The 20,654-nt window shown below is 46.3% G+C and overlaps 1 protein-coding gene across 2 annotated transcripts in view; it reads left to right on the forward strand.

Annotated features, from left to right (window-relative positions):
- LOC146839149 (uncharacterized) overlaps window positions 1–20,654 on the forward strand; it is a 258,618-nt gene that overhangs the window by 37,538 nt on the left and 200,426 nt on the right. The window contains exons 3-5 of one of the 2 annotated variants that reach the window (XM_085603194.1): window positions 4,898–5,038; window positions 9,677–9,737; window positions 20,200–20,277. The gene's annotated coding sequence lies outside the window, so the exon portion shown is untranslated. The remainder of the gene's footprint in view (window positions 1–4,897; window positions 5,039–9,676; window positions 9,738–20,199; window positions 20,278–20,654) is intronic. The other variant, XM_085603195.1, reaches the window with a different exon arrangement.

Raw genomic sequence — 20,654 nt, forward strand, 5'->3', positions numbered from 1 at the left:
CCCTGTCGCCCCTCCAGTGTTATGTTGCCTGCCCTGCCCCTCCTGCATAAAAAAAAGTGCTATGATGCGCCCAGACCCGGCAGCGTGACAGCCAGCACTATTTTTCTAACGCTTAGCCATGCAATGCAGCGCCGCGCTGCTGTAAGATATAGATAAAGACATTGACAAAGCCAACAGCTCTCTCATAAGCGAGACCTGTTGGCTTTGCTAAGACTGGTTGAAGATTAAGGCTAAAGCCCGATACCTCGCTAAAGGGGTTCATTTCTCTTACAAGCTTAGGAAGAGACTTTGTTGGGCCGCTCAAGAACGCCAAGATGTTGCATGCGTATAGGTCAAGTTTGTGGTTATTCCTGACAATTCTTTTCCCAGTAAAATTAGTCTTGCACCTCCCTTTGTCTGCAGCTGGCTCCAAATACAGAGTAAATATGAGGGGAGAGAGAGGATTGTCATGTCTTATGTCCCAAGCATGTTTAGTGGTGGTGACATGGCTCTATCGATGCTCTCTCCCCCGTGTAGATTGCTACAGCGGGTAAAGTTCCATCTAACAAAGTTTGCGACAGTGGGACAGTAGAATGCCAAAAGAGGTCTGGCTGGGATGGAACCCATCATGACAAAGGATTTTTATCAGTGGAATAGTCAAATAGTCACCAGCACGCCAAAAGGGGGCAACAGATGCTGAATGTGAGATACCGACATTATGGCATGGGGATATTGAGACCTTATACGATTACAATTTACGTAATTCAGACAAACATGAAAAGAGGTCATACATATTACAGGAATTCCTGGTGGATACGGTACTCCCCACCCTAGAAGAGGCAGACGCAGAAGCTTTGGGGGCGCCAATCTCCAAGGAGGAAATTCTCGCATCTATCAAAAAACTGAAACCGGAGAAATGTCCCAGGGGTGATGGGCTCCCAGCGGGGTATTATCAAAAATTTGCCCTGCTGCTGGCCGACCGCCTACTGGACGTGTTTAATGAATGCCCTAGTCCACAAAGTGTTACAAAAACTATGCTGGAGGCGGTAGTGTCTATGATCCCGAAGCCAGACAAAGACCCCCTCTCCCCGAGCTCATATAGACCGATGTCCATATTAAATATAGATGCTAAAATACTAAGTGGAATTCTGGCAATCCGATTGTTGCCTTACATACCTCAGCTGATCCACCTGGACCACGCTGGGTTTATTCCTAGACGAAATACCACACATAATCTGCGTAGCCTGGCACATGTGTGGCATGTGCCAAGTTTAGAAAAAGAGAGCTGGGCGCTGGGTCTGCTGGATATACTGCAGCCTTTTGATTCTGTAGAATGGAACTATGTATGGGCGGTACTTGAGAGGATGGGATTGGGAAGACAGTACATAAAATAAATGGAAATACTATACATTAAGGTGGCAGCGAGGATACGCCTTCGTAGAGGTTCCCTGGCAGGGGTGCCCCTTGTGTCCGCTGCTGTTTGCCATTGCGATGGAGCCGTTGGCGACTACCCTGAGAAACAAAATAGAGGGCTGGGGATTTCGATTAGGGGACACAAACCATGTGGTATCTATGTATGCCGACGACACGTTGTACCTATGTCGCCCCGAAGTAGCAGTACCAGCACTTATCACAGAGCTGGAGAGATTTGGGGAGGAGTCCGGTCTGCGCCTTAACCCGGGGAAATCCAAACTGTTCCCCATGGGAAATCTCGTGGGAAAAAGTGAGCCTTAGCTACCAAGGGTGGGGATGGACTGGGTACGTGACGAGGTGAGGCATTTTGGGATTAGAGTGGCACACACACACATGGTTTATCTAGAAAGTAATATAGGAAGGAGCGTGGAGGGCATTAAAAGGTGATGGGCAGAGTGGCGCTAACAAAAAAGGTCATCCTAACACGATGTCTATATGCCCTTCAGAATTCTATATATAGAATCCCACACAGGTATTTTTCACAACTAGAACACCTGATAGTGGAACTACTGTGGGGATCCAAAAGAAAACGGATCAAGCAAGGGACCTTACAGAGGAGATGGGAGCAGGGGGGCTGGAAGTCCCTCAATTAGAAGTATATTACATGGCTACACAACTGCATCATGCCGTGCACTGGTTGGATGAACGGGAGAACTGGGAGAAACAGCTGTTAGCAGGTACACACGAGGGAACCCCTCTCCCGGAGCTCCTCATGACCGGGTCTGGGGTGCCCGAATCCTTCCCATACATTATCAGGCATGTTGCTGCGATCTGGGAAACTGCTGTACAGAAGGTAGTCAAACGAGCGCCCTATGCCCCAGATGCTCTACTGTTCTTCAAAAGGACAGGGCAAACAATGACAATTAATAAATGGATAGAGGCTGCCACATGATGGGAGACATATAACGCTGAGCAGTTTATAACAAGCGAGGAGGCAGAGAACCAGTTTGAGCTTGCCAGAAGGCAATTACTGCAATATGCGAAAATGTCCGCAGTGGCCTGAGAACTGTGGCCGGTATTTCCGCAAGAGCCACCCGTTACGACAGTCCCACAGACGATATCCAACCTGGCGGGAGGACGTAGACTGTTGTCACATATAGACAGAGCGCTTGAGGAAGATTTTCCCACCGGTCCCCTTCCAATTCACACAAAATGGGACCCTGCAATGGATGAACCCCTAACAGCGACAGGATGGAAGAAAGTGCATGAGGGGGTCACACAGGTAAGCTCTTACACAAGGTTGAAACTCATACAACCACCATAACTGTCCTACACACTCACTACACGTACATACACTCACAGTCCTACCACCATAGCTGCGCTACACACTCGCTACACATACATACACACACAGATTCCAACCACCATATCTGTGCTACACACTCACTACACATGCATACTCACACAGAGCGCTACTACAATATCAGTGCTACACACTCACTATACATACATACTCACACAGAGTCCTATCGCCATGTAGGAAAGTAGGATCTGCTTCTATGGTTAACCCCTCTTTTTGCTTGATGTGATGCTGTTCTTGACTAGGGTCCTGCTAATCAGGACCCCAGTTTATCTGCTTTCTTCCATAAATTGTTGTGTTCAGTACTTAGGTACACCCCAGATTGGATACTGTGTTACCCTCATCAGTCCCTAGTATATGGTAGTAAGGTACCAAGGGCCTATGCAACCCAGAGGTCCCCCATGGGCTGAAGCATGCATTATGCCACCTATCGGAGACCATTCAAAATGGAACTACAGGCCTGCCATTGCAGCCTGTGTAAGCTGGTGCTAGCAGCACTTACTAAAGATATAGGTTTCCTATATCTAGGGTCACTGCACTTAAAATCTATAAGTCACCCATATAGCAGGCCTTAACAATCCTGAGGGCAGGGTGCTTGGTTCTAAGTGAAAGGGTGCCCCTGCTTGAGGAAGACACCCTTACAGCCTACGGAGTCCATTCTCCCGGGTTGTAAGTGAAGCAGCCATATACTATATAGAGGGGCACCATGTAATAACGCGATGACCATCTAGAAAACGGCTGCAACTAATCCTATCATGTTTGGCATCAAACATGTTGGAATCATACCTCCCACAATGTAAACGGTGTGTAGGTATTTTTCTAAGTACTGGAAGATCCCTCCGTTAGGCTCTCAGTATTCCTGGTACCAGCCTTCTAGACCCGGACAGCACAAAATGGTGGCTGCCGGCAAGAGACATGATTCTGCCCTCCAGCTGCTGAGCCAAGCTCGACCAGGGGAAGGCAGAACAATGACAGCATTTAGTGTATTGGAGCCGGGTGAGTGTGCTTGCCAGCACCACTCATTCTGCATGAGGGGTGTATTTGGTGTCCCCATGCATAGTCCAGTTTAAACCAGCTCTGGAAGCCGTTGGCTCCTGCTCTGGTGCGAAACTGGACAAAGCACATGGGAGCAACCTCCCCCCCCATCCAGACCCTCACCTGGGAGGGTCCCCTGAATCGTCCCAACCCTTTCCTAAGGGTACTTGAGGGCTTACCTGTGGGTGGGTCCCTAGATTCGTCATGGGACAAGATTCAGATCAGACACCACTTCTTCCTCTACTGTCTGGGCACTCTGGCCTTAGTTTAGGCTCAACTTCATCTCCCTTCCAGTCTGCTGCATTGTCTGTGCCTGTGCACCATACAGGAACCTTCCAAGGCCTGTGGGCATCAAAGACACCTGCAGGACTCTCCCTTGCAGTGGAGTCACTTCCCTGCATTTGCAGGCACCGCATCTAAGTCGACCGGTCTGCTGATCCTGAGCTCCTCCGGACTCTGAAAGGTTCTGCAACACAGGTTGTTGTTCTCCACAGCTCTGGAGGTCTGCCATGCCCTCTCACCAAGTTTGAGGCCAGTATCCCTCGTGGGGGTTGCAATAACCGAACCCCCTTGCACTGTGCTAACTTGCAGTTGCAAAGCCTTGTTGACTTCCTTCCAAGAAGATCTTCGGGCTCCAAGTAGCCCCAACCCTGAGCACTTCCAGTGACCAGAATCTTTGGCCTCACAGCACCGTTGTGCATCGTGCCCACCTTGAGGTCGTCTCGCAGCTCCAGGGCCTCCAGCTTGTGTGTCCATTTGAGGGTAACTTTTGTTCTCCCCTGATTGTTCTGGGCCTACCCTGACTTCCCTGCTTGTGGTGAGTCCCCTGGACCTTGCTGGTGCCAACATTGCACTTTCTTCAACTTCTGCGTGGGTTGCACTTGCTATGGCTTGTTGGTGCTCGCGCCGGACACCGACCCTTCAGCATTTGACATCCGACATGAGACAGCTCTTACATGGCTCCTGGTCTTCCTCAGCATCGCCTGGTCCTCTCAGGTGCAGAGTCAATGTCCTAATCAACGCTCCTGCAACTCCTGACATTGGTGGGCATTCGTCTTCCAGATCTCCTGGTCACTCCTGAGTGACAGACTCTGTCCCCTCTGCTTGCAGGTACCTCTCAACTAGAATCCACCTTCGGATTCCCCTGGACACTTTCTCCTTCGTCAGCAGCTGCACTTTCCTGAAGTCCTCCATTGGGTTCGACAGCGGTTTCCGACATCACTTCACACCTATGCAACCAGCTTCCCTGGTGTAGGTAATGTGGGTACTAGGGTATCCATGGGTGGGGTGGCTCTCCAACCTTCTGTCTTCCATGGGGTTTCTTCAGGGTCCACTGGGAAGGGTCCTTAATCTTTTAAAATCCAACCGCGACTTACACGTAGCGTTGTAGGGAGTGTGCGGTTGTGTTCCCACACTGCACACTCGCTCCGTGGGGTTGCTAGTCACTCACCTTTGGTGGTTCCTTGGGTTCCCAGCACTTCTATGTCCTCTTGACATTGTCTTGACCCGAGTCATGGTTCTTATACCCCTTTTTTAGTATATAGTTTGGCCCCGCCTCCCAGTGGTCCACTATGTATTCTGTGCTATTTACTGTATTGTAAAAAAAAGTATTGTGTTTATCTCGGGTAGGAGATATCTAAACTCGTTAGAGAGTATTATATAATAAATACTTATTTTTATAAATACCTTGTGTGGTTCTTTTTCACTTAATCTATGGTATAAGATTTAATTCTGGTAAAACAAGCTCCATTACACTCCTTCTGGACTAAGCCTGAAGGCTGATCTCCACAGCTGCCACTTAGAGAGCTTTTTAAGGTTGTCCAAGACCTCTTAAATCACCATAAGGATTGTCTGGAATGTTGCAGGGCGCCTGCTTACATTTGTGGACATCATATACCAGGTCTGCTTCTCACATGTGATATCTGTGCTACAAACTCACTACACATACATACACAGAGAGTCCTACCACCATATCTGTGCTACACACTAACTACACATACATACACAGCGTCCTACCACCATATCTGTGCTACACACTCACTACACATACATACACAGCGTCCTACCACCATATCTGTGCTACACACTCACTACACATACATACACAGCGTCCTACCACCATATCTGTGTTTCACACTCACTACACATACATACACAGCGTCCTACCACCATATCTGTGCTACACACTCACTACACATACATACAGAGTCCTACCACCATATCTGTGCTACACACTCACTACACATACATACACAGCGTCCTACCACCATATCTGTGCTACACACTCACTACACATACATACACAGCGTCCTACCACCATATCTGTGTTTCACACTCACTACACATACATACACAGCGTCCTACCACCATATCTGTGCTACACACTCACTACACATACATACACAGAGTCCTACCACCATATCTGTGCTACGCACTCACTACACATACATACACAGCGTCCTACCACAATATCTGTGCTACACACTAACTACACATACATACACAGCGTCCTACTACACATACACACACACACACACACATCCTACGGTCATAGCTGTGCTGCACACTCACTACACATACATACAAACACAGAGTTCTACATCCATTTCTGTGCTCCACACTCACTACACATACATACAGAGTCCTACCACCATATCTGTGCTACACACTCACTACATATACAAACACACAGAGTCCAACTGCAATATATGTGCTACACACTCTCTACACATACATACACTCACAGACTCCTACCACCATAGCTGTGCTACACACTCACTGCACATCACACAGAGTCCTACTGCCATAGCTGTGAAACACTCACTTCACATACATACACACACAAATTCCATCCACCATATCTCTGCTTCACAATTACTCCACATACATCCACACACAAAGTGCTACCACCATTTATGTGCTACACACTCACTATACATGCATACACCCACACAGAGTACTATATCCTTACTGCACTACATGCTCACTGCACATACACATACAGAGTCCTACGTCCATATCTGTGCTACACACTCACTATACATACATACATACATACACACACAGAGTCCTACATCCTCACTGCGCTACACACTCACTACACACATACCCACACAAAGTCCTACGACCGTCTCTGAGCTACACACTCACTACACATACATGCACATGCAGAGTCCTACTGCCAAATCTGTGTTATACACTCACTGCACATACATACACACACAGAGTTCTACATCCATATCTGTGCTACATACTCCCTACACATACATACTCACACAAAGTCCTACCACCATATCTGTGCTACACAGTCACTACACATACATACACACACAGACCTACCACCATACCTGTGCTACATACTCACTACACATACATGCACATGCAGAGTCCTACTGCCATATCTGTGTTATACACTCACTGCACATACATACACACACAGAGTTCTACATCCTTATCTGTGCTACACACTCCCTACACATACATACTCACACAAAGTCCTACCACCATATCTGTGCTACACAGTCACTACACATACATACACAGAGTCCTACCACCCTATCTGTGCTACAATCTTACTACACATACATACACACAGAGTCCAACCGAAATATCTGTGCTAAACACTCTCTACACACACATACACTCACAGAGTCCTACCACTATAGCTGTGCTACACACTCACTGCACATCAGACAGAGTCCTACCGCCATAGCTGTGCTACACACTCACTGCACATCAGACAGAGTCCTACCGCCATAGCTGTGAAACACACTCACTACACATACACACACACAGATTCCAACCACCATATCTGTGCTACACACTCACTACACATACATACACACACAGACCTACCACCATATCTGGTACACACTTACTACATATACATACACATGCAGAGTCCAACTGCAATATCTATGTTACACACTCTCTACACATACATACACTCACAGTCGTACCACCATAGCTGTGCTACACACTCACTGCACATCACACAGAGTCCTACCTCCATAGCTGTGAAACATACTCACTACACATACATACACACACATATTCCAACCACCATATCTGTGATGCACACTCACTACACATCACAGAGTCCTACCATCATATCTGTGCTACACACTCACTACACATGCATGCACACACAGAGTCCTACCACCATATCTGTGCCACATACGCTCTACACATGCATGGACACACAGAGTCCTACCATCATATCTGTTCTACACACTCACTACACATACATACACAGTCGTACCACCATATCTGTGCTACACACTCACTACACATACATGCACACGCAGAGTACTACTGCAAAATGTGTGCTATACATTCACTCCACATACATAGACACGAAGAGTCCTACGACCATAGCTGTGCTACACATACATGCACACAGAGTCCTACATTCATATCTGCGCTACACACTCACTACACACATACACACACAAAGTCCTACCACCATATCTGTGCTACACACTCACTACACATACATACACAGTCCTACCACCATATCTGTTCTACACACTCACTACACATACCTACACAGAGTCCTACCACCATATCTGTGCTACACACTAACTACACATACATGCACACACAGAGCACTACCGCCATATATGTGCTATACACTCACTGCACATACATACACACGCAGGACCCTACCACCATAGCTGTGCTACACATTCACTATACATACATGTACACGCAGAGTCCTACTGCCATATCTGTGCTTTACACTCACTGCACATAATACATACACAGAATCCTACAACCATATCTGTGCTACACACTCACTAAACATGCATACAAACACGGAGTCCTACTACCATTGCTGTGCTACACACTCACCGCACACACACACACTGAGTCCTAACACCATATCTTTGCTATACACTCACCCTACACACATACAGACTCAATAAGCAACCGGATTTCCAGCTCACATTTCTGCGTCTCGCTCAACAGCAGAACGTTTACTTGAGAGAGGTCAGTAGACCATGTTTTCATTGTCACAGATGGAAAAGGTCTGATCTGTGAATTCACAACCTTGTTTTTCTGCCTCCACCGCTCATGTGTCTTACCCAAGGCAGGGACAGTAGTCCAATGTCTGATAAGAAGGCATGCTTGGTGTAGACCTCCAGGTCACAGGCAGAGGTCCAAGAGCTTGCATTGTCAGCAAGAGGCCTGTAGGCACAGAGTAGCTCTTATGATGTTACAGGACTCCCACTTTAAAATGATCTTGTATTGTTAGGAAAATGTCAGAGTTCTTTCCATATTTAGAGATCTCTACTACCCTGATGGATCACTGTCTCCATATTTAGAGATCTTGTGTACCCTGGTGGATCACTATCTCCATATTTAGAAATCCTGTCTACCCTGATGGATCACTATCTCCATTTTGCACAGGATCAGAATGAAGGCTTTTCCCAATGCCCCCACTCGGAACGCTCTCCACCTCCTCCAAGCAATATATAGCACAGAAGCGTTCCAAACGGTGGAAAGGGGCTGGGGAGTAAAAGAAGAGACAGCCTACACTCTATGGTTCCCTCTTCTAGAATCTTCCTTTCATCAATTGACTATCCCAAGCATAGTCCTTTTCTTCTAGGAGGATATGGAACTGAAAGAAAAAACAAGCATAACAGATGATGTAAAACTCCCTCTCTAACTATTCTAGCTGCTATTAGTTTCTATATTATATTTCTTAATACTCCAATTCACATTACCACATACCCAATTACAATGTTGGCTATAGCTCCTCTTCTGTAATTAATTATTCAGTTTTCAATTCTTTTCTTCTAGATTTTAAAATGTATTATAAGTGATATCTCTTGCATTAGTTGTTGAGAACATATGTTCAATTATTTCTTTGTTTGGAAATTTCAGAGAATACTTGCGTGTTCCAAAAGGTCGAATACCAGCGGAAGACTGCCGAAAGATCTGTAAGGTAAGTTCTGAATGGTCGTCTTTTCTTTCTTTTCTTTATTTAGGGAGATTTGAGAATTTCAGATAGTTGCTGCCAAGAACTACTGTAATTCAGTTGGTTAACTCTGGACACAATGTAAAGAACTCTGACGAGGGTTATTTATAACGAGCAAGCCCCAGTCAGAAACACTACCAAACCTCAGGAAACGGGCTCCGACTGAGAAAGGCTCAGGAGACCGAGACACTGTTCCTGGAACACTCTTTTCAACGCTGCGTTGCCGAAGAGGAACTAAGGGACACCAGCAACAAACTACCTGACTAACTAACCCACGAGAACTCAAGGAAGTTCCTGCTTCTTGAAATTCTTCGGGTGAAGTGCGCATTCCGTTAGCAGCGCGCACCTCACATTCCGTTTACAATTCTATGGAGAAAAACACTAGTGCGCAGTTAGGAGAACTAGGCTGGCAGACATCTTACAATTCCAACGCTGCCAGCTCAGTTTCCATTTCTTATTCTTTGGTCTCTTTTGTCGTTTGATTCCACTACGAGTAACAAGGCTGGCAATTGTGGAATGGTTGGCAGGAATTCTCCTTAGGATCCTGACACACTATCTCCATTTTAGAGATCTCTGCTACTCTAATGGATCACTATCTCATATTTGGAGATCTCTGCTACCCTGATGGATCACTGTCTCCATATTTAGAGATCTTCGCTGCCCTAATGGATCACTGTCCCCATATTTAGAGATCTCTGCTGCCCTGAGGGATCACTATCTCTATATTTAGAGATCTCCATTACCCTGATGGGTCACTATCTCCATATTTGAAGATCTCTGCTACCCTGATGGATCACTGTTTCCATGTTTAGAGATCTCTGCTAGCCTGATAGATCACTATCTCAATTGTAGAGATCTGCTACCCTGATGGATTAGTATCTCCATATTTAGAGATCTCTGCTAGCCTGATAGATCACTATCTCACTTTTAAAGCTCTGTTACCCTGATGGATCACTGTCTCCATGTTTAGAGATCTCTGCCACTCTGACAGATCACTGTCTCCATATTTTCACATCTCTCTTAGCCTGATAGCTCTCTATCTCAATTCTAGAGATCTGTTACTCTGATGGATTAGTATCTCCATATATAGAGATCTCTGCTACACTAATGGATTACTATCTCCATATTCAGAGATCTCTGCTACCCTGATGAATTACTATCTCCATATTTAGGGATCTCCCCTACCCTGATGGATCACTGTCTCCATATTTTTAGATTTCCTCTACCCTGATGAATCACTATCTCCATATTTAGAGATCCCCCCTACCCTTATAGATCACTGTCTCCATATTTTGAGATTTCCCCTACCCTGATGGGTCACTGTCTCCATATTTATAGATCTCTGCTACTCTGATGGATCACTATCTCCATATTTAGAGATATCCCCTACTCTGATGGATCACTGTCTCTATATTTAGAGATCTCTGCTACCCTGATGGATCACTATGTCCATATTTAGAGATCTCTGCTAACCTGATGAATCACAATGTCCTGCTCTGATGTAGTGATTAAATATGAGTTAAGACAACACCAAACAATTGAATGCGATGAATCACCGTTATTTAATCCATTAGGCTGCGGTTGTCACAAGGATCAAAGTTCAAAAAGACAGACTGAATTGTACTTTCAAAATTCTTGATCAAGACAGGTGCATACAAAGTGATAAGTGAGGAGTTGAGGGTCAGTGCAGGTGAGGTGCAAGGGAAAGGTAGTGCATCTATATACATCCACATACAATTCATGAAACCTATCCGGCCAGATTTCTGGCAAATACATTAAATGTAATAACATAAACAGCAGATGCAGTTATAGTATCACTGTCATCCAGGTTTGAGATACAAGGAAAAGGAATGTCGATGTTTCGACACCTATGGGGGACTAGCAAACTGTGAGTCTTGGAAGTGGGGTCATCTTCAGGACCAGAGGGTAAAGGGGTAGCACCTAGGGAAATCAATATGAATAATTTGTGGTGTGTCTGAAAAGAGGGAGGAAAAAAGGGATGATTTTGTTGTAAAAACATTTTGAGCAAAATTTACCGGCGTCAGCCGTAGACCTTTATGCTGGGAGATGAGAGAATGGGCCTGTTGTGCTCCTATAAGGAGGAAAACAAGAAAGCCATCGCTAGGGTCAGGATTCGTATTGGTGGCTGAAGGAGAAGAGGGCTTTAAAAACTAAAGGTAAGTGTGTACTCACCATGGAGAATTACCATATGTAGACAGTAACTAGGGTAGGCTGATTAGTAGCGCGGCACAGAAGGTTCAGAAGTAACCTGTGGCTGAGACCGAAGACGTAAGGGGAGAAGAATTTTGTAGTAGAAACCTGAGAGGTCGGTATAATGGGCGCGCTTAAACTAATGGATAAATGTTGGGAAACGTGCCAAATGCTCAGTGATTTGAAAAGGGGGGAGAGAAATTAATAAAAGTTAGTGCCGAGTGAAAACGGCGATACTTTGATTGCTAATTGGTTTGCAGTGAATGTGTAAATACGCGTGCGTTCCAGTGTATGGCAACCGGAATTCGCTCGCAGTCAAAATGGAAAACAGTGCCGTGTCAATACGGGAATCAAGGCTTGCAGGATTGTGAGCAGCGCGGGGGCAAGGCATTTGAAACCGACAGGCTAAGACCGCAAGGGGTCGGAGAATACAGAAAAGGTTAAATCATTGTGGCAGAATGATCGTACATGTAAATGAGATAAGGTTCGGGTGGAAACTTGAACCCGACAGCCAGTGACTTAGATTAATTACATGGGAAGGAAACAGCTAATCACTAACCGACAGGGTGAAAATAGCGCAGCTGGCTGTGGCTTGACATACCTTTAGGGAAGCGTTGAGACATCTGACAGCTAACCCTGGAAGGTATCACGTGACCACTTAAATACTAGGAAGAAGGAACGAGCCTCGAGCTATCCTTGTTCACTGTGGGTGATCAGTACATTGTCTCCCTCACTATCTCTCCAATAACCTGAAGCCTTGGGCTATCCTTGTTCACTGTGAGTACGGAACAACCACAGGAGCGCCCTGAAGGAATACCAGCAGCGCATAAGAGACACCAAATGGACCTTCATAAGAGACAAAGTCCAGACCAACGTGACCAACGCCAAGGAACTGTTCACGTCATACAGCAGTTCACCAAACCCCACAGTGAATTCACAGACGTAACACCCTCCCTGGAACTCTGCGACAAGCTCAGCTACTACTTCCATCGAAAGATCAAGGCCCTCTATGACAGCTTCAGCGAACAGACACTGGACACCACCCCCCTCCTCACCACCGCTGATAAGCCGACCACCATCACCTGGAATCCCGCCACCTTTGAACACATCACCTCGACCATGAAGAAAACCCACTCAGGAGCCCCAACTGACCCCTGCCCACCGCACATATTCCACAGAGCCGCCGCGGCCATCGCACCCGAACTAGGACGGACCATCAGCACCTCCTTCAGATCTGGCATCTTCCCAGATGACTGGCAATGGGCGGAGATTAAACCCCTCCTCAAGAAACCCACGGCCGACCCAACGGACCTGAAAAACTACCGGCCCATCTCGCTCCTCCCCTTCGTGGCCAAAGTCACTGAGAGGCTCGTCAACGCCCAGCTGACACCTTCATCGAAGAGAACTCCATCCTAGACGCCTCCCAGTCTGGTGTCTGCAGCAACCACAGCACCGAGCCTGCCCTCCTCGCCGCCTCTGACGACATCTGCATGCTACTCGACCAGGCACACACTGCGGCCCTCATCCTTCTAGACCTATCTGCAGCCTTCGACACCGTGTCACATCGCACGCTCGCAGCCAGACTTCACGACGCAGGGATACAAGGAACCGCCCTCGACTGGATCCAATCCTTTCTCTCTGGCACAACCCAGAGGATTAGACTCCCTTCCTTCTTCTCCGCTCCCACCAACACCAACTGCGGAGTTCCCCAAGGATCATCACTCAGCCCCACGCTCTATAACATCTACATGGCCCCCCTCGCCGCCATCGTCAGACAGCATGGGCTCAGCATAGTATCCTACGCCGATGACACCCAGCTCATTCTCTCACTCACGAAGAGTCCCGAAGACACCAGACTCTGCCTCCATGAAGGAATGAAGAACTGTCGCAGCACTTCTTTACAAACTTGCTATTAAACTCAGCCATACCCAAAAATGAGGCCATCTCTTCCTTAGAACATGGATCTTTCAATTGTGTTATAGTGTCAAACAAATCCTTATTTGACTTAACCCCACTGCTTGATATGTGATGACCCAGATAGTCATCCTTAGTTACTCCATATTTACATTTCTCACAACGTAGCGTGAACCCTGCCTTTAATAGCCTCTCCAAAACCTTCACCACTCTATCATCATGCTCTTCAATAGTCTTCCCATAAACCAACACATCATCCTGGTAACAACGAACACCTGCAGTTCCCTTGACAATATCATTCATGATCCTTTGAAAGACGGCAGCCGCCGACACCAAACCTAATGGCATCCCTACGAACTTAAAAGCCCCCATGGGAGTTATGAATGCTGTCAACTCCTGTGAACTTTTATCCAAAGGCACCTGATGGTAGGCGGATGCTAGGTCAAGAATGTTACATTAAAATGCCCTATCCAGAGTTGACATGACCTCATCAATATTGGAGAGTGGGAATTTATCCACCACCACCTCCATATTGTGTGCTTGAAGATCCACACATAAGCGAATCTCATTATCACTCTTCTTGGCCACCAAAATTGAAGCAAACCACTCCGTTGCCTCCACAGGCTCAATCAATCCAGAATCCATTAACCTGGTGATTACCTAATTCATGGCATCCTGCACACTTAAAGGAATCCTCCTCACCTTAGCTACAACTGGCTTGGCACCAAGCTTCAACTTAATACGATGACTATAGCTTTTCATACGCCCCAACGTATCCTTAAAAAATTCTTCAAACATCATCACAAATTTGTTACTAGCACAATTCTGGGCAATATGGCGTCTGAGTAGGAGCCACCGCTTACCTCTCTCCCCCTCTTCGCTGTAAACATCCCGGATGGAGCACAAGAGTATGCATTGGAGCTGCGGGGAAGTCCGCGACGGGCATGCTGTGCTCCGGTGGATTTCTCCAACTTTCCATCAAGTCGGACAGCGAGGGCATTCCTGCAGAGCTAAAGGGAACTTCTGTCAGGGACGCTGGGAGGCCCTAATGTGGCTTCTGCCGATGGCAGCAACAGGTTCAGGGCACGCCTACGGCTCGCAGTGGTTGCCTGGAGATGGCAACACGCTATCGGCAGGAGCGCTGTTAGACACGGAGCCCGAGCGTAACAGCGAGCCAGTGGCAATCGCTGCTCGAGGCAGGGGAAAGCAACGAGTGAGCGCTACCGCTGTACAGTTACAGCGGGAGGTCTCTGATTTAAAATAGATCTCAAAAAAGGGGATCTACGGCCAAATAAAGGAGACAAGCAAGGGGAAATCGAACATGAGAAAACTGAACTTTCTGGAAAAACAAACTTATGGCGAACTAAACCATCCACTGATGTAGAGGAAGCACAACCATCCATTGTAAACATCGTCTCGCCCATAGCTTCCGGTGGGGAAGGGGCCCCTAAAAATGGAGACACAAAAGGACCTCAGCAATAACAAAAATAATGGCAATGGTGATATGGACAGGATTAGAAGCGACCATGTATCAGAAACTGACCAGGCAATAACATCCGCAGTGCGAACGCCCACTGGACAAAGTAAAAGGTCAGACGTCACGGATGGGGGAAACTCGACTCCATGGCAGGCAAATGGTGATAATACCATTATAGAGGCACAAGTGCATGCTGTACATACTAGCCCAAGTAAAGACGCATTAATGCAGGGTACTCAATCCCGGATGTTGGACGCGGGTATTTCTGGTACAGCTAAGAGCGAACAGGAGAACAGAGTAACAGCTGTGGCTGGCAAAAATGGGCCATATACTCTGGGAGGCACTGAGGACCAAACGGGGATATGGAAGCCGACTGCTTGACCCCAGATGTACCTGCGGAAAAATTCTTCTCACTGACAGAAGAGTCAGAGAGAGTCACAACCTCAAGTAAAAAACAAATGGGTGTCGGGGAAGAAGGCTCGCTGGAAGATCACAGGGGAGCAGGAGACGGAGGAGGAATGACTATTCAGCAACATCAATGCTATTCCCGCAGGGAATAGACGAAGGTGAGAAGCGAACGGCGGAAAATATCGGTGGGATCTCAGATCAGACGAAGCGAGTAAACCCGGCTGAGCCCTCACTGGCTCTGATATTGCAGTCCCTACGAGCTTTTCAGGATGATGTCAAAGCCGACAATCGACAGGCACGACTTGCAACTAAGAAACTTTAAGGTTCCATAGGAAAAGTGGGGAAGATCTGCTCCGACATTGCTGAGTGACTGAACGGAAATGCTTGAAAGCACAGTGGAAAGGCGCAGGCTTCATCGCAGGGCAGTACTATAAAAGATGTGATGTAAAAGCTTGAGGACTATGAGAACCAGCAGCGCCGCAATAACCTCAGGCTGTTAGGGAGTTCCTGAAAACTGTGAAGGTAACAACATAAGAAAGTTCATTGTAACCATGCTAAGAGGCTCCCTACCCGAGCTCCCAACATGGGATTGGGACAAAGAAGTTCAACGTGTTCACAGATTCCCCCTTTTACCATCAAGGCATTCCTCCAGAGAAAAAGCTCTACCCCATGCAATATTGATCTATTTTGGTAACTTCTTGCTTCAACAAGCCGTGTATGATTTATTTAGACCCAATGCCAAAAGGAACTTTGAAGGTTTTTCTGTTTTTGCCAAACCGGATTTTGCACACGCTACGGTCGAGAGGAGATGGTCGGCTCAGGCAATTAATGACCCCATTTCAATCTGTAGGGACCGTGGTTTTCCTACAAAATCGAGCGAGGTTAAAGGTGATATACAAAGGCCAGAATTTCAGTTTCACCTCTGAAATTAAAGCACAGAAACTCTTGGACGATATTGCAGCGGGGAGTATGGGGGAGTAAATCGTAAATTGTAAAAAAAATGTAGTAACTATTGTAAGCAAGAATTGTAGGCTTGAAGGATGGTTCCTCTGGATATGGGTATTTGGTAAGGCACATTCGATGGGGGAGGAGCTTAAGGGAGAGGAGAGTTGGTACAGACGTCCTCACACGAGCTCATGGCTGAGCCTGGTTACCTTAATTGTGGTGGGGGGTGAGGGGGAGAGGGAGGGGGGACTTCCAGACAGGGGAGGAAAGGAACTAAGTTATGCCTACATTGCTTCTTGGATGGTTTAGACATTTGTGCTGTACTTCTTATAAGGGGATAGAAATTTTTGGAAAGGTGGCGGGGTTTAATGGAGATAAGGTGTTAGTCGTAGGTCAACACCATAAAATGGTATGGAGATATTGAGAGTGGTGTCTATGAATATATGTGGCTTAAACGGTGTAAAGAAAAGACAGAAAGTTGCGTTTGGGTTACAATTGATGGGTGCTAATATCATTTGCCTCCAGGAGACACATATAGATGGGTCACAACTACATATTCTAAATACACTGGGATTTAGGGTGATAAGTGCGACAACACAGGGGGTTAAGGTACGGGGTGTGGTGATCCTGGTTAAAGGAGGGGGACTACAGTTTAATCGATCATGTTCAGATAAATTCGGACGTTGGGCTATCTCTTAATACCAATATGGGGCGGGGAAGAAACTAACACTGTGCACATTATATGGATGCAACAGAGATGATCCTACAGTATTGAATACTATCTCGAGTGAACTCGCTCACTGGCCACTCCCACGTATTGTATGTGGAGACTACAATATTAATTTACCAAGTGATTGGTCTCTGGAGGGAGGGTGGAGATATGTGGGACGAAAGTCAAAAGTATTTCAAGCCTTAAGGAACATGTGTCAGACTCATGGCTTTGTTGACTGTTGGCAATTGTTAAGATCAAATGATCCAGCGTGCACCTCTTTTTCTAATCCACACAGGTACCATGCAAGATTGGATTATATGTTTATTTCAAATTCATTGAATTCAATATGCCATATATCGAAACTACCACGAGTACTATCGGATCATAATCCGTTAGTACTATAAATTGAAATAGATGTAGCTAATTTTAACTGGAGGTCTTGGTCATTCGAGAGAGCTTTACTCTGTGATACTGAATATTCTACCCATATGAAACGCTGGATCCCAATATTTCTGGCAGATAATATAGGGAAGTACCTCCATCGAGGTAGTATGGGATGCCATGAAAGCAGAAATAGGCGGGAAACATTGCAATATTCCTTGAATCGTGACAAACAGGTCAAGCAGTCCCTAAAAATATTACAGGATAATCTGGGGGCAGTTGGAGAAGATTTGGTCAGGGCAGTTGAGGAAGGTCAAGATCTTGTGTTAATACAGCGGCAGATACCGATTTGCAAAAGCAGCCATTATCAATGTATTTACGGACAAAGCGGTGAGCAAAACGATAGCACGAAGGGAAATGGTGTATGAATTAAATCAACAGGTTGGCCACCAACCAGCAATTCGCACCAGGGAGCAAACAACATCCAATATAATGCGAGACATTATCCAACCGGGGATAGGACAGACCACTAATCCAGAGTCCATAAGGGATGCATTTGGTAAGTTTTATTGCTCTCGTTATACGGAGGATGACGAGGGATCTGGGGCATATTAAAGGTACCTAAATCTTGAAGGAATGATGGATTAAACCAAGATCCTTGTGACTAGGGGTGAATGTTTGCATTGTCCATCAATAGTTTCTTTTGCATATACCTCATAAGCACCTACCTGTGCGCCTCCTCTGTTTGCACCTCTTAAGCACATACCAGTACACCTCCTCTTTTTATACCTCATAAGCACCTGTCTGTGCGCCTCCTCTGTTTGCACCTCATAAGCACCTACCTGTGCACATCCTCTTTTTATACCTCATAAGGACATGCCTGTGAACCTCCTCTGTTTATACCTCATAAGCACCTACCACTACACCTCCTCTTTTTATACCTCATAAGAACCTGCCTCCGCCTCCTCCGTTTGTACCTCATAAGCACCTACCTGGGCACCTCCTCTGTTTGTACCTCACAAGCACATACCTGTGCACCTCCTCTTTTTATACCTAACAAGCACCTGTCTGTGTGCCTCCTCTGTACCTCATAAGCAACTATCTGTGCACCTCCTCTGTGTGTACCTCTTAAGCGCATACCTGTGCACCTCCTCTGTACCCTATAAGCATTTACCTCTGCACCTCCTCTGTTTGTACCTCACAAGCACCTGCCTGTGCACCTCCTCTGTTTGCACCTCATAAGCACCTTCATGTCCACCTCCTCTGTTTGTACCTCATACACACCTACATCTGCACCTTTTCTGTTTGTACCCCATAAGCACCTACCGGTGCACCGCCTCCATTTGTACCCCATAAGCACCTGCTGTGCGCCTCCTCCGTTTGTACCTCAGAAGCACCTACCTGTGCACCTCCTCTGTTTGTACTTCACAAGCATCTAGCTGTGTGCCTCCTCTGTTTGTACCTCATACACACATACCTCTGCACCTTTTCTGTTTGTACCCATAGGCACCTACCAGTGCACATCCTCCATTTGTACCCAATAAGCACCTACCTGTGTGCTTCCTCTGTTTGTATGTCATAAGCACCTACCTCTGCACCTCCTCTGTTTGTACCTCATAAGTACTTCCCTTTGCACCGCCTCTGTTTGTACCTCACAAGCATCTAGCCATGCACCTCCTCTGCTTGTACCTCATTAGTACCTACCTCTGCCCCTCCTCTGTCTGTACCCCATAAGCACCTACCGGTGCACCTCCTCCATTTACACCTCCCAGGTGAGCTTCTAAAACTGAAGCTTGTGATCCCACACTGCCAACAATGGTCGTTTGACTATTAGGCTGTTACCCGATTTGTGCTCTGTACAGGTTTCAAACCGCTCCCTTTGTTTTGGCTAACAGTGAGCCCTGTAGAGTGAGAAAACAGGTATAGGGGAGTGGTAGGGGGTGATGGACTTACACCTCCTCCGCTCCGCCAAATATTCTCGCGGCCACAGAGTAGCCTCCTCAGCACTAAACGGACAACATTAAATTCAATTCAATATCATTGAAAGGATAAAAAGCAACAGTTGTGTAATATGAACGCCTCTTTTGGCTGCAAGGGTATGTCAGGTCAACTATTGATTGTGGTGGATTCACTCTGTTTAGAGCTAAATGACTGATATTGCTGTTGTTTCTGTGCCTTGTCTCATTCTGGAAAGAGTTGCAGCTGAAAGTGTAACAAGATCCGAACTTTATCTGCTTTAGGAAGAACTAAAGAATCTCTAGTTTGTGTAAAGTGTCCGGGCCGGAACTAGGCCGTGTAGCTGCACTAGTCTCAGGGAGATGGGCGGATATTATGGCGATAGAAAATCCACCTCAATTCACAATAATGCTCCAATCTTACAGGTTTGAAGAGACCAGAAATGCTTGAACCAACCCCAGGGGGGCTGTGGAAAGTGGCAAAGATAACAAGTGAGCAACAAGGTAAAGAAATGAGTTGGCGCATCAGCTGATCCAATGTGAACAGGAAAGGATTGTGAAGAAGTGTGTGGATGGAGTTACCCTTGTTATATACTTCCCGAAGAGTTACCTTTGTTATACACTTCCTCAAACTAAAGTAACAGCATCATGTCCTGATCCATCTCTGTTTCCTCAATCTGTTCTTGTTTAATTGTAATATTGTCCACTTGGGTCTGCCTAAAGCTGGACATGGTGCTCTGTGACCGCCCATTCTTTACTGAGTTACTCTGTGAACCCTGGTAAATCTCCACCTTTTGTGAAGTAAAGATGTCACATGGGTAATAGAACTTTTAGTTAATTATTAGTGTACGATGAAATATCGCTTGACAAGTTTCACAGAT

Source organism: Triturus cristatus, chromosome 4_2 (assembly GCF_964204655.1).
Source record: "Triturus cristatus chromosome 4_2, aTriCri1.1, whole genome shotgun sequence".
In the NCBI taxonomy this organism is placed as follows: Eukaryota; Metazoa; Chordata; class Amphibia; order Caudata; family Salamandridae; genus Triturus; species Triturus cristatus.